The 13,586-nt window shown below is 43.6% G+C and overlaps 1 long non-coding RNA gene across 1 annotated transcript; it reads left to right on the forward strand.

Annotated features, from left to right (window-relative positions):
- Nucleotides 1-219: 219 nt before the first annotated feature.
- Nucleotides 220-3,042, forward strand: LOC120501637. Its single transcript, XR_005627361.1, has 4 exons — nucleotides 220-289; nucleotides 982-1,100; nucleotides 1,540-1,667; nucleotides 2,608-3,042. It is a non-coding gene; the product is annotated as an uncharacterized LOC120501637 (long non-coding RNA).
- The last annotated feature ends 10,544 nt before the right edge of the window (nucleotides 3,043-13,586 follow it).

Here is a 13,586-nt window from a genome sequence, read left to right on the forward strand (position 1 = left end):
CTTTTTTCTGCACTGTAATGTTCTGCCAATCATAATTTGCATTTCTGAACGCATGAAAGAACAGTTTCCTGTCTCTGGTGGAAAAAGGGAGGGGGAGGGTAAAAAGTATTTAAAGTCAACCCGAGATTTTTCTTTTAAAGCCTGCTACGGGAAAACAAAAGGCGTTTCCATTCCGGGCACAGCTCTGGAAGGCGGGAGGTGTTAACGAGCCCTGTGCACGGGGTCACTCTGCTTCCACTCCAGCGCCATCGGGGCGGATCCATGATCCCTGTCCAGGCACATCACGCAGGTCTGATGGCACAGCCACTCCATCCATCCATCCATCCATCCATCCATCCATCCATCCATCCATCCATCCATCCATCCATCCATCCATCCATCCATCCATCCATCATCCATCCATAATCCATCCATCCACCATCCATCCATCCATTCAGTCCTTGCTGGGGGGGGAAAACACAGAGACCCCCGAGCCTGCTGGGAATTCTCTGGGAATTCTCCTCTCTCCTGCAGGCTCCGAGCGGGTTCTGGATGGGGAACAGAAGCTCTCGGAGGGCGCTGGGATGCCAGGTCTCCGTGCGGAGGTGCCGGTGTGTGCAGCAGCAGCTCCCCCAGCACTGGCTAATCTCTATTACATATCTACAGACAAAACAGCCTCTTGGCACCGTGCGGCGGATGTCTGCAACTTCTGCCAGGACGCTGAACAGGGGCCAGGAACTTGGGTGGAGACAGGAGCCAGGAGGTCATCTGGGGTTGCTGCTCTTTGTTAGAGCTGAATAACGTTGTGAATGTATTAAGCTCCTTTCCACGCACTGATTTTATTTTTTTTTTCCCAATGCCTTCAATAGTCTTTTTTTTTTTTCTTTTTTTACCACTGGGCTGGATTAATGTACAAATGCACAAGGCAGAGCAGTCTGCTCCTTTGCACTTAGCATGAAATCCTCAGTTTGACTTTTTTCTTTTTTTTTTCTTTTTTTTCAGAAAAATGAACCAACATACTTCCTGCACAAGTTCGCTCTGTGAGAACAGCAGCTTGCTGTGCTTTGTCATTTCCTCACTTTTAGACACTGATCAGACAGTCACCTTCACAAAACTATCAGGTGATCTCATTATTGTTCCCTAAGAGAATAAGTGTGGGTTTTTATTTTTTTTTGTTTTTTCTTTTTTTTTTGGTTTTTTCTTTTTTTCTTTTTTTTTGTTTAATAAAACTGAAAGTGGGCTGAAGGAAATTGTGGCACCTGGAATTGCAAAGCTGCAGCTGGATCCCAAAACCCTGTTGAGCACAGGAACATTGCTGGAGCCTGTGGGGACTGAAAAATGGCAAGAGTAAGATCTGCATTTTATACAACTGGTGCTATTAAATGAGTTCTGTGGCTGCATGGACGTATCTGCTTGTTCTGACCTATTAGGTGCCAGGGTGTTTGTATTTATCTATACATAAAATTGAGTAGTTTGTGTGGATCTTCTTAAAACAGCCTGCAGGTGAAAAGAGGTTAACAGCTCAGCAATCCAAATGACAGTTTCTATGTCAAATTACAGGAAAGAGTAAACCATCTACAATCAAGAAAATCAAAGTGCCTGGGTGGGTGAACACGTGGGGGTTCATGGCAAAGTCTCCACTGCTGCATTCACTGATGCTCCCATGGCTTCTTCCTTTTTTTATTCAGGTATTCTTTTACCCAAACATGTGCTGTCTATTGAATTTCACCCACCCCCTGCTGTCCTGCCTGAGGTTCACAGTCATGGGAGATGTGTTGTTAAAGTTGACATAACCAGGTTTTTTGGTGGTGGGCAACAGCCCTATTCTTCTCCAGACTGGACAACATCCCCATTCTGTTCTTCCTTCAGCCCTGTCATTTTAACCAGTCCTTTCCCTGACAGATAGCACAGAGTAAGACAGGAAAATCACAGGCCCTAAAACATCACAGGTGTTCTCTGCAGTCACCTCTGCCGAGCCTGGCATGATGTGTTTGGGCTGGATGCAGAAAATGCCACTGGACACCACAAAAATCCCATCACGGATGTCCTTGGCAGTCCTGGGGGAGGTTGTAGCACATCCTCTGCATGGCTCCTCTCTCAGGAAAAGCTTTGTCTTGTTATATAAAAGGCATCACAAGCATTATGTGCCACCCACCCGCTGCTCCTGTTCACCCCTGGATCAGGATGGCTTTGTATCAAGCCAAAAAGTGCTTGAATCTGAGATACAAATACACCTGTTATCTCCATGTGTTTATATAATCATATAAAACATCTTATTATTTCTGAAATAATAAATATGTGCTTTTATAGTATTTCCCCCCCTGGAGCCTTGCTGGATGAAAGGTGTCATTACATAAAATATTTTATTCATGGCCATGTTTATCCAGACTGTGACACCCTTTTCCAGAGACATTATCTAATTCTAGCATCTGAGAGAATCTTTGAATAAGATTTTGTGGTAACCACAAATAACAAAGGGAGGAAGATTGTGGAAAGGTAAAAAGGCTGATCTTGATTTGCAGCAGGCGAGCTAAAAATTCCCTGCAGTCCCTCAGTCCTACATCCCAGTCTCTTTGTGCTGCTTTGCTCTTTAATAATGGCTTCTTTTTTTTTTTTCTTTTTAAAAAGGACAAGACAAATTGTCTAGCCACAAGAATTTAAACAATGCTTTTAATCTGAGTGAAGAAATGTACTGCACTGCTTGGCTGCCTTTAAAGTCTACTATTGCGATAAGTCAGCAAAAGGTGTATTTGTAGAAGGGAGAGCTGTAGCTTAATGCAGCCGCACCATAAAGTTATTTATCCCTGCTGTGCTTGATTTACAATTCTCAATAACTTCCTTGACATTTTTTTTTTCTGCTAAGAAACCTTGAGGTGGTGCCTGCAGAGGTGGAAGCAGGGGGTGATTCACTGCTGCTCACCCCTGGTGCTGCCCTTGCCTCTCAGCCAGACAAGCTGGTCGATGATTCATTTTAATTCTTCTGTAAATAACCCGAGTTTTAAGAAAAGAGAAATTTCACTGCATCCTTTCATCTGAAATGCACTGAATTTTTGTTGAATGGAAATAAACATTTTCACCCAAAGGGCTGGTGACATCTTGATGCTCTTTTTGCACAGATCAAGTGCCTGACATGGGTCTGCCTCTCCCCGTGGGTCTCCAGCTGTGTCCTTCCCCCCTCATCCTGACACACTCAGCTCACACAGAGCCCCCACATCCCTGATGGGACCTTTGTGCACATCTCTCTCAGGCCACAGGAGTGGGCTGTGGAGGAGATTCCATAAATCCATGCAAAGGGACAGGGATTCTGGTCATGTCTCATTTCCCATCAGGGGAGACAGTGCCAGATGGTGCTCTGGGACCCAACCCAGCCCCATGCCCCAAAAGACTGGTGGGAGAAAAGGGGATCAAAAAGTGTTTCCCATTAATTCCTGGAGTCCTCAGTTTCCTGGACACGCCAAAATGTGCATCTTGTGCCCACAGCCTTTACAAAGAACTTGATACATGGCTTGTAAGGCCGGGAAGTTTGGCTGTTCCTGGGTGCACACATTTCCTTATCACACATTTGGGAGGGTCTGTGCACTCTCTTAGTGAAAACAGCTCTGCACACAGATATAAATCCATGTATTGGAAAGCAGGGAGACAGATGGCCTCTATTACCCCGTGTAACCAAACACAGGATGCAGATGATCTGAAACAATTAGAATGGGAGTTTTCCTATCTGAGAGTTTTAAAGAGGTTCCATTCATCATATGCTTAGTGGCATGGCTCTAGCTCCAAGGGCGTATCTGAGGCAGAGATGTTAAAATATTCATAATAAAGGTTTTCTGCTCACTGTAATATTATGGTTGTAATGTGTTGGTTAGCATGACACCAAAAGCAACTGATATGCCTCACCTCAAATCCTGTGAGCTTCCCTTTTTCAGGGGCGTCATGAGAGTGCTTCTCCACTTCCTTCTTGCTAAACCCACCTTAATTTTTAGGAGCAGTTCAGCAAACACTTGTCTGGGACACTCCTTTCCTATGACCAGCTCACCTTGGCCCAGCAGTGATGGAGCAGGGAATGCTCCTGTTTTCAGGCCTGATTGTGTGGGAGGAATTGGCCTGTTCCATGGAAGCTGGGAGAATGTTTGCTTGGCAGGTGTGTGTGTGTGTGTGTGTGTGGGCTTTACCCCATCCACTGAGGAAGCTGGGAGAATGTTTGTTTGGCAGGTGTGTGTGTGTGTGCTGGCTTTACCCCATCCACTGAGGCTGCTCAGCCCCCTGGAATGCTCCTGCCTGCTCCAAGGGGATTGCTGGGAAGGGGGAAGGTTTTTATCCCATAAACACAGCTGATCTCATGGAGCCACCACTTCTCAGCACCCCCTTATAAGACAAAGGGATGAGCTGGGAAGAGATCATCTGAAAGAGACCTAGAGAATCAGAATCCTTAGATCCATATTTAGTTCCTGAGCTCATCTTCTCGTAAGGGTTGCTTCTGAGTAACTCCTCCCATTCAGCAGAAGTCACTGTGAGAAGGAAACCAGCGTATGTGCACGCCTTGTGTCATAAATCACTTCACCAGACACTGAAGTGTGGCCAGTCCTGGGTGAAAACCAGGCAGATGTTGAACATGCCGTGGCACAGCAGCTCCCCAGAGCAGATTGCAGTGGGGCAGGAGGAACGCCGCAGAACTGCAAAGAAAGATTGAGTTAGGAGAGAAGTAATTACCAAACCTGGACTACGTCCAGGACACTGGGGCAAACCCTCCTGCCTCTGCAAATTTGATTTTAACAACTTTAATTTTAAACACCTGATAGTCATATTTCTTGCCAAGTGAACAGATTGCTGAGAGAGGCAGCATTTCCTAGATAGAAAAAAATCCTTTTAAAATCAAGAAAGGAAAGAAGAAAAACCAACAAGAGTTTCCTCCTATAAGATTTGTGACACCTCAGTGAGAAACCCATGAAATATCCACTGCAAAAACACATTTTCTGGGTTGTAGGTCAGCTTGACTTATAGCACCCCACAGCTCAGGCCAATATTTTGTGCATGGAAGTGATGAATTGTAGAAAGTGAAACCACACACAGGGGTATCAGCAGAGGGAGTCTAGGTCAGAGCAGTACAGAAAAAAATAAAGAAGAACCTGCCTAAAATAAGAAGAAAACTCAGCATATTTTGCTACTGGAACATATTTGTGCACCAGCATTTATTGATGACATTGCAAATATCCACCTCTGACAACAAAATGGTTCGACACACCAGGTTGCTTATGTGGAATTCAATTGTGTCTACAGCCCTGCAACAAAACAAACAAAGCAAAATGAACACCTGAAAGAAAACTTCTTGCATAACACAGACTCTCAGGATGTCAGGAGGAGCACTGCTGACCTTGGGTGCCCCTGGGATTTGCCATGTGAGCAGAGCAAATCAGTTCTCACAGCATTTTGCAAGCTTTGGGATAAGCAAGTCCTGACCCTGCTTTAGCACAGGGGGATGGAGTAGGTGATTTTCTGGGTTCCCTTCCAGCCAGAAATTTCTGTGATATTAGGGCCCTCTCCCAAAACCTATAAACCAGGTTCCAAAAGATAATGGAAAAATAATAAAGCATCTACTACTGCAAGTTGTTAGGTGCTGCAGGAAGCCAATGCTACCCTCCAGAAGGGTGCCCCATAATAGTTTGCAGACGAGTGGCTTTAAGTAGAAGAAGCTGTACTTGCATCACCCTGAAGTAACTAGAAGCACATGGAGAATCTATTTTCCTGGCTTTTTCACCCAAGTGAAACAACCTTCTCCAGTTGCTGCTGAAAGGAATTTAATGAAATAATCTATATGTGAGATTATTTCCATGTTTGCACAAAACATGAAACAAGTGTTCGGGACTTGCTGTGTCCCATTTTCAGGCTCTGCTTGTGTTGCACATGGGACACATTTATCTCAGATGGAAAAAATCTGCAGCACTGATTTCCCTGGTGTATGTGCTGCTCACACCAGGGTGTTGGATACCACTGTAAGAGCAGAGCCTGAGCTGTGGCTGCTGAGCACGTGGCCCTGGGTCACACAGGAGCTGCAATTCCCAAGGGGAAGAGGAGGGCTCAGGCAGGTGCAGCTGTACCTCTGTGCCAGCCTGTTGAGGATGCTGCTGTGCAATCCTCACACCAGACCTTACAGCAGCACTGCCACCCTGCTCTGAATACCCTGAGTCTGAGCACAGCCACCATGAGAAAGTGTCACTTGGGGTTTTGGGGGTGGCCACAAAGCCCTGCAGCCAACAAAGCCAGGGGCCAGCCCTCAGCAGCTTTGTTGTGGGCTTGGCTTGGCATGTCCAAGGAGCTGATGCCCAGGGAAAGCTCTGCTGTATTGCATTTTTAATCAGCTCTGCTGCCTCATTTCAAGAATGGGAGTGTTTACACTCACTATCCAAAAAAGTCTCAATTCACAAGTAGAACAAAATAACAAAATGTTCCATGTTTCACAGTTTCTCCAGCAGCTTTGGGAACAAAACACAGATATACTTTATGCACCCTACTGGTGATGAAGCTCAGACACTCATCAGAGGTTTGTTGTTATTTTTAGCCGTGACACAGAGAAAATTATAGCAGAAACCATTTTTCTTTCCCTTTTAAAACCCCTGTATGTAGAAAGAAGGTAATGGCCTTACACAGCTGCTTGTCCATTTTTTCTGAGTAGAGTTATGAAAAGGACCAGAGCAAAACCTCAGCTTCAGTTCTGCCCTGGTGTAAATCAAGACAGTTTCACCACAGAGAGGCAATGGCCTTACACAGCTGCTTGTCCATTCCACAGCTGTTTGTCCATTTTTTCTGAGCAGAGTTATGAAAAGGACCAGGGCAAAACTTCAGCTTCAGTTCTGCCCTGGTGTAAATCAAGACAGTTTCACCACAGAGCAGTGGAGCTGTCAGTGCACACCCTGACAGGGTCAGGCCCTCTGATACAAGTGTAAGAGACTAATTGCCAACACTGGAATGAAACCAGCATTTCTCTTTTCTTTTGTGTTACCCTATATCCTCACCTCTGATATTCTGTCTCTTCTAGAAGTATTAATGGATTTTTTTAATGCAAAAATGACTGGTGAATTGGCCAGCAGAAAGACATCACCTTTTCAAACCAGCAGGAAACCCTTCTCTACCCTAGCTCCGAGCTCTCACTCCTCACCACAGCTGAAGCTTTCTGTAACCATGGACAGGCTCAGTGCCCAGCCATGGTCTCTGCACCTTGCAGTCTCAGCACACTGAAATTCCACTCTGAGCCCATTACCTGCGCTGGTATCCAAAACCTGTGTAACTGATAACTTAAACAGTTGATTTACTAATTCCTATGACACTTCAGTGTCCTGATTTCAAAACATTTAAGGAGATAATTCCTTTTAAATATAGGCTTAAGCACTGAGGCATTTTGGAATTAACATGAAAAACAAAAAATCTTTCTTGTTTTTTGGGACAGCAGTGCATTGATTCATTATTTTTCCCAATAAAGAGAAGCATTCCCTTTTCACTTACAGAGTTCATGATAACCTTGTACATGGCTAACTTTAGGGCTTTTATGCCCAGATCATATCACCCCAGTCAGAAAGTAATTCTGCAATTAACCCTGCTACAACCCCAAAAGGTGCACAGTGTCATTGGTCTGCTCTAAAATTGCAAACACATGGAGAAACACTGGTGCAATTTTTCTTAATTAGAGAAAATAACCACACTTGAGGAAAAAAAAAAAAAGATTACACTGTTCTAATCACAAGCAATGTTTAAAAATTAACCCAAATATACAAAAAGCCCAGCCCCACACCTTCATGCTACATCCCAATAGCTTGAAAAGCTTGTAACTGAGTGGCCTAGCCCATGAAGTCTGTTCACAAAAAGACTGAAATCACTGTCTTGTGCCATTTGGGGAGAACCCAACAAACTCCTTTATTTATGTCTAAACACTCATAGTTTTTAATGGAAAAAAAAAAAAGAAACACAGTAAACCCTCGTGATGTTGCACATAATGTATTGCTTCCAGCATCTCTCCTGCACACACCTGACACACACACACAGACACACAAGCATGTTAATTTTTACTGCTCAGGAGAAGCCTGAGTTTGTTTAGATTTGAGACAAAAAGCAGCAGTCCATCACCTCCTGTCGTTCTAAAACCCTGACATTTACAGAGCTCTTTCCAAACCAGTTCATTAAACACTGCATGCATCTTAAGGCCATATGCAGCAGTATAATTTAGAGTGTATATTTTATAGGTTTCTTTTCCTGGTTTACCCGCTGATTATTATGTGCTGTAAAATTTCAATTATCCCAACCAGTCAGGGGAATAAAAAAGGGAAATAAAAAGTAGGTGATGGAAAAGTGTGTGTTAACAAATGCCATAGAAAAGAAGCCAATGCAACACTCAGATTTCAGTGTTATTAATGCCCCTTTCTCTTCTCACAGACAGATTAGTAGAAGGAATAAAAAGCACAGAACAACAACTAAATCATCTCCCTCATTCTTGCATGCAGCAGATATTTCAAACCACTGTGGACAAACCCATGGGTGAAATTTTTCTTAGCTTTCCCTGTGCAAACTTATACACCTAGGAGGAGCAGCACAGCCCAAATTAAGGGTGAATTTGGCCCAGCTAATAAAAGGAAAGACTTGAAGGAGACAAGAACATGCCTGCAAATTTTCCACATAACATGTAAGTTAACCCAGTTCTTGAGTGTGGGGCAGATGTAACAGGGCTAAAATGGCTGCTGACATAAAGGGAAATATTCCCAAATAATTTCACCTTTGTCCATTCACATCATTTACATTGACACCCAATGCCTTTAAGAGCTGCAAACACAAAATGCTGTACCTGAAAAAAAAAAAAAACCCACAGAAAGGGCTGGGAAATTTTTATTTGGTGTGGCAAACCCGTAAAGCTGGGATGGTAAAACTTAGTAAGTTGTCCCTGCTAAATCCAAAATAGAGGGTATGTAAACATGTGACAATGTGAAAAGCCCCAACTGTATAGTGACTTGTCCAAGCAATTTATTACACATATACAGTTGTTTTAACTGTGTACCACTTTCTCATGAAAGGTGATTTTTTAATGCACGTTCACCTGGTAATCTTAGGCAATTTCTGCAGTGTCCAAATTTGTTAAGGCAAACAATTTCTCACCGAAGGGATTCCAGCTGATTAGGCCTGACCCCAACCCAATGTGTATTTTCTGTTGTCACTGCTGCTGTCAGGATCACACCTCTGTGGGATGCCCCTAAGTGTCCACAGCCTGCACACCCAATTTTTGAAGGCTGAGGAAGCTTGTTTCCAATCTCTCCTTGCTTTCAAGAATTTGACTTCTTTACAGCAGCTTGCATATTCATTCTGACTTGCTTCTTTGCTGAGTAGTAACCTGGAAAATGCACAAACAGAATTAGGGCAGGACACTGAAAACAGCTGCTTTTCAAGAGCTGTTTGAGATTTGGGATTTGAGATTTGAGATTCTCTCAAATCTCGTTTTTGTGTGGAAGAAATAATTCTGACTTCTCTACAGCTCCTGAATGAACAAAACTGATACCTTTAGTGTGTCCCGCATAAAGTTATGTAATACCAAGCAAAACAAAGGAAATGTGCTGGCCTTTATCCAGTTGAGATCAAAAGCCTCTGGACCCTCTTATGTAGGATAAGCAAGGCAATATTTCACTCCAGCACTGAGAGCCACTGCTGCAGTGCTTTCTTGGCAGAAATGGGGCTGGGGGTTTTTTCCTCCTTAAAAGGACCAAAAAATGTGCTGTGAAACAGCATCAGAAGAACTATGTATATGTGGCACTTTATTTCTTCTTATTAGGTCAAACTGCAGGTTCAAGGGCTGCATGGAAGCTTGCACTATCACTGAGTTATAACTAATTCCTTGCTCACAGGAAGGAATTAGTTATAACTAATTAGTTAGTTATAACTAATTCCTTCGTCACTCAACTGTGGGTCATGGGGAGAACATCCTCTGCATTTTCGTCTATAAGTGCAGCTGAGTCTTTGTTTCAGGTGCAAACTTAAGTCATCCTTAACTACAGAAATGTGATTATAAGGCAGCAGTTTCCCCCATGAGTTCCTTCTCTGCTTCCCAGTCTTGCACAAAAAAATCTCCCCAACATATTTTTTCAGGTCATAGGGTAGAACTGGCTGAAATGGAAGGTAGGTGAGTATTTGTCTTTAGAGTTCATGGGGTTTACCTGGTATAAATTGTTTATATTCATAGCAATGCATTTGTTTCAATTTCAGTTCAGGATGATATTTAAACCTGAGTTTCCTACACTGTCAATTTGGCAGCAGCTATCAGGTCCTCTCAGCATGAAGTCTTGCATTCATTTCAAAGCAGAACATTACTGGCAGCATGACTGGAATTCTGTAGGCTTTGACTGCCAAGTTTGTGCAGAGAGATTCCTGCAGCCAACTTCCTTCAGCATGTATCTGCATGGCACAGTGGTACCTGAACTTGCCCTAAGTCAAAATTCTGGAGCAGAATGTGATCCCAAGGAGAATGCACTGTTAGCTCTGTTAACTTGGTAGAAAAGCTGATCCTGCTGTTACCATAACCCTCTGTAGTTTCTTGGTGGAGCAGTAAGGAAAAAAAATCTAAATTACAAAATGTGATCCTTACTATTTATTTCTTCCATTTAAAAGGCTTCTCTATAGCTAAACTTCATTTTGTTTTGGGGAAAGAAACACATTAGGAATTATTAGCAGATGAAATTCAGAGAAGACTGAAAGAGTTGGTGTTCCCATTTCTGCCAGCGAAGAATCTTAGCAGGAGCCCAACAGCTCAGGTGCCAACAGGACCAAGCCTGATTTCAAACTGAGCAGCCAGGAGGATGCAGGTTCCCCAGAGCCATGTTTGGATGGTGCAGCCTCCATCTAAAATGCCTCACAGAGTCCATAGGGATTGTCTGGTTTGCTTAAGGAACCCCAAGGAGTACCTGCCCTGGCACAGATGAGTGAAGGGGCTGGAGCCCGTCAGGAAGAAAGAGAGACCTGGGAGGGAAAGCTTTCTGTTGTTAAATAAACCTGCCCAAATAGCTGCTTTCCTCTCTCCCCGGCCTTAGTGCATGGACTCTCTGCTTCACAAGTAAGACAGCCTAATGAAAACACAGGTTTTTAACCAATTTTCTCTTTGACTCTTAGCAGAGGAGGCAAGGATTTATGAATGTCTCCCAGGAGAGCCAAGGTCTAAATGTAACAGCCAGAGGCAAGCCACAAACGTTGGAAGAGAAGAGCTGGCATGGAGCACCAACCTTGCCAGTGGCAGGGGAAAAAAAAAGAAAAAAGCCTGCATTGGACCTGTTTTTTGAATTTGAGACTCTCCCAGAAAACAGAGCAGCGCCATTCTGGGTCCACATCAAAAAGGAGCAAATGGAGATGGAATATATCTATATAAAAGGGTTGGGAAGTAGAAGGAAAAGCCTTCTTTTGTACTGGTCTCTCTGCATGACTGAGGAGTCAAAAGCAGCAGTAAAAACTCTGCTTCCATTCTGGAGGCTCCAATGTCCACAAAACCCCATGGCTGGGTTCTAATATATCAATATTTATTTATTGCTGCCTTTGGCAGCCTAAATTAAAAGCACATTGCTGGATCTCAGTGTAATGCATTACAGTGTTCTTGTTGACCAGAGCAGAACACGGATTACCAGGATAAAATCCAGCCTCAGATCCTAATCCCAGAGCAACCTTCCCTTAGGGGATGGCAGAAGGTGAGCAAAGGGGTGGAAGCAGGGGGTCAGACCCTGTCTGTAGGTGTGACTTTCTCTGGCTCTGTTTTGCCTGAATTACTTTAGTTGTGCCCAGAGGGACAGGGTGACACCAGAGGGAAACATCTACTGGCCCCCTTTAGCTGGCAGAGAAGGATCTGTGTGTGTGAGAGAAGGATTAAGAGGCCTCACCTCCACACCTCACCAAAAGAGAAAGCTGCAAATTATTTTCCTGGCCCATCTTGCACACCTCCAGTCCTTGGGGACAAGAGGACTGGTTGCTAGACCGAAGTGCTTTCTCTTATGAAAACACATGTGAGAAAGTGCTAAACTGTGCAGCGTGGTATTTTGGTTTCTACGTCCCCTGATGAAATGTTTCTTGCCTGGGGAAAACGGAGAGCGGAAGAAAAATATCCCCTGGAAATATCTGCATAATTTACTCCCACACACCTAGTGAGAGATTTACAATTGAACAGCAGTTCCCCTGAAACCATCACCACATTGTGCTCTGAATTACACTTTTGTACTCCTACCTGCAAATTATACTGTTAATTAGTTAATGGCTGTAAAGTGCTTTGGAGAAGAAAAGAGCACTCATTAAATACCATTGTTCTGCTCTCCAGTGTGCAATGTTCCACTGTTCATTAATCTCCAACCTCTTCCCCAACCTCTTGCTAGCAATTAAGTTTCATATTCTCAAGTAGCAAATTAGTCTGAGATCTACATCACTGTTGAGAATGTGTTTCCTGAAACTTTCACTTCAATTGTATTCTAGAAAATTTCAAGCTGGTGTCTTACATGAAATTCCCAAATGAAAATCCTTGATCTATGTCTTGAAAATCTCCCTTTGGATAAACCAAAACCTGCTTTCCTCTTCTTGTTCTTTCCTATAGACAAGGGAAATCTAATACGAGATTTTCCAAAAAAGTTCAAGCCCCACTGAGAAGAGCAAACGAGGGGCCAGATGCTCAGAAGAGCTCAGCATGCAGAATACTGGGAACTAAACCTATTTTCATGGTGCTGAAACCCACTCCTGGCAGCACGCCCTGATGAGAGGCACTTGAAAACTTAGCCCCTTCTGCCACCCAGCCAAATTTAAGATCGATTTGCCCTTAAAATTCCTGGATGCCTTCACTGAGTGTAGTATCCAAGCTGAAGTTAGCAGGAGACCTGGCTGCTTTCTCTGGTTTTGCTTTAGATGGCTGAACTGTGCTCCTTGCTGTTCTTGGGAAAAGATGCCCACAGCCAAACCTGCAGGCAAGAAAAAAGCCAAAAAGGAAGTGAAAAATGTCCTTTAAGGCAGAGCAGCAAAAGACAGACAGCACAGAAGTTGTACCTGGAGAAAACAACCATGACTATCACCTTAAACAAGGGAAAGGAAAAAAAAGACTTCCATGACAAGAAAGTCTGATGGCCACCAGTAAAGTACAGAAGACATACTTAATTTACAATTAGGGTGGTGTCTCTGTTCTGCCTGCTTTTACCACAATTTCTTTTGCTGTGTCAGCCAAGATGGAAGTTGAAGATGACCTGGGCAGTCACCTGATTCTTGCCTGGTTTTTTCATTCCCTTTTCTTTTAAAGCAATTCTTGCCTGAGAAATGGTCACAGTCAACAAAAACACTGCCTTCCCTGCAATGGCAAATCCCATGCACACAAGCAGTAGGTGGATTTCCTATTTCCCAGAGGCCGCCATGAGGACAGAAGAGATGAGGTTTTTGCCTCTCTGACAGGTAAGGTGAGGACATGGCAAGACAGAGAAAATACAGGATTTTGCAGGTTTCATAGACCAGAAGGGCATAAATATACCAAACACATTCACATACTAATTCCTGCACCAGGTCTTCAATTTCTGGAAGAGCTTAAAAATATATCTGAAAGGTCATTAAATTCTTTCTCTCTCTTTGGATCCACA

The sequence above is a fragment of the Passer montanus genome, unplaced genomic scaffold (assembly GCF_014805655.1).
Source record: "Passer montanus isolate IOZ18808 unplaced genomic scaffold, ASM1480565v1 scaffold20, whole genome shotgun sequence".
In the NCBI taxonomy this organism is placed as follows: domain Eukaryota; kingdom Metazoa; phylum Chordata; class Aves; order Passeriformes; family Passeridae; genus Passer; species Passer montanus.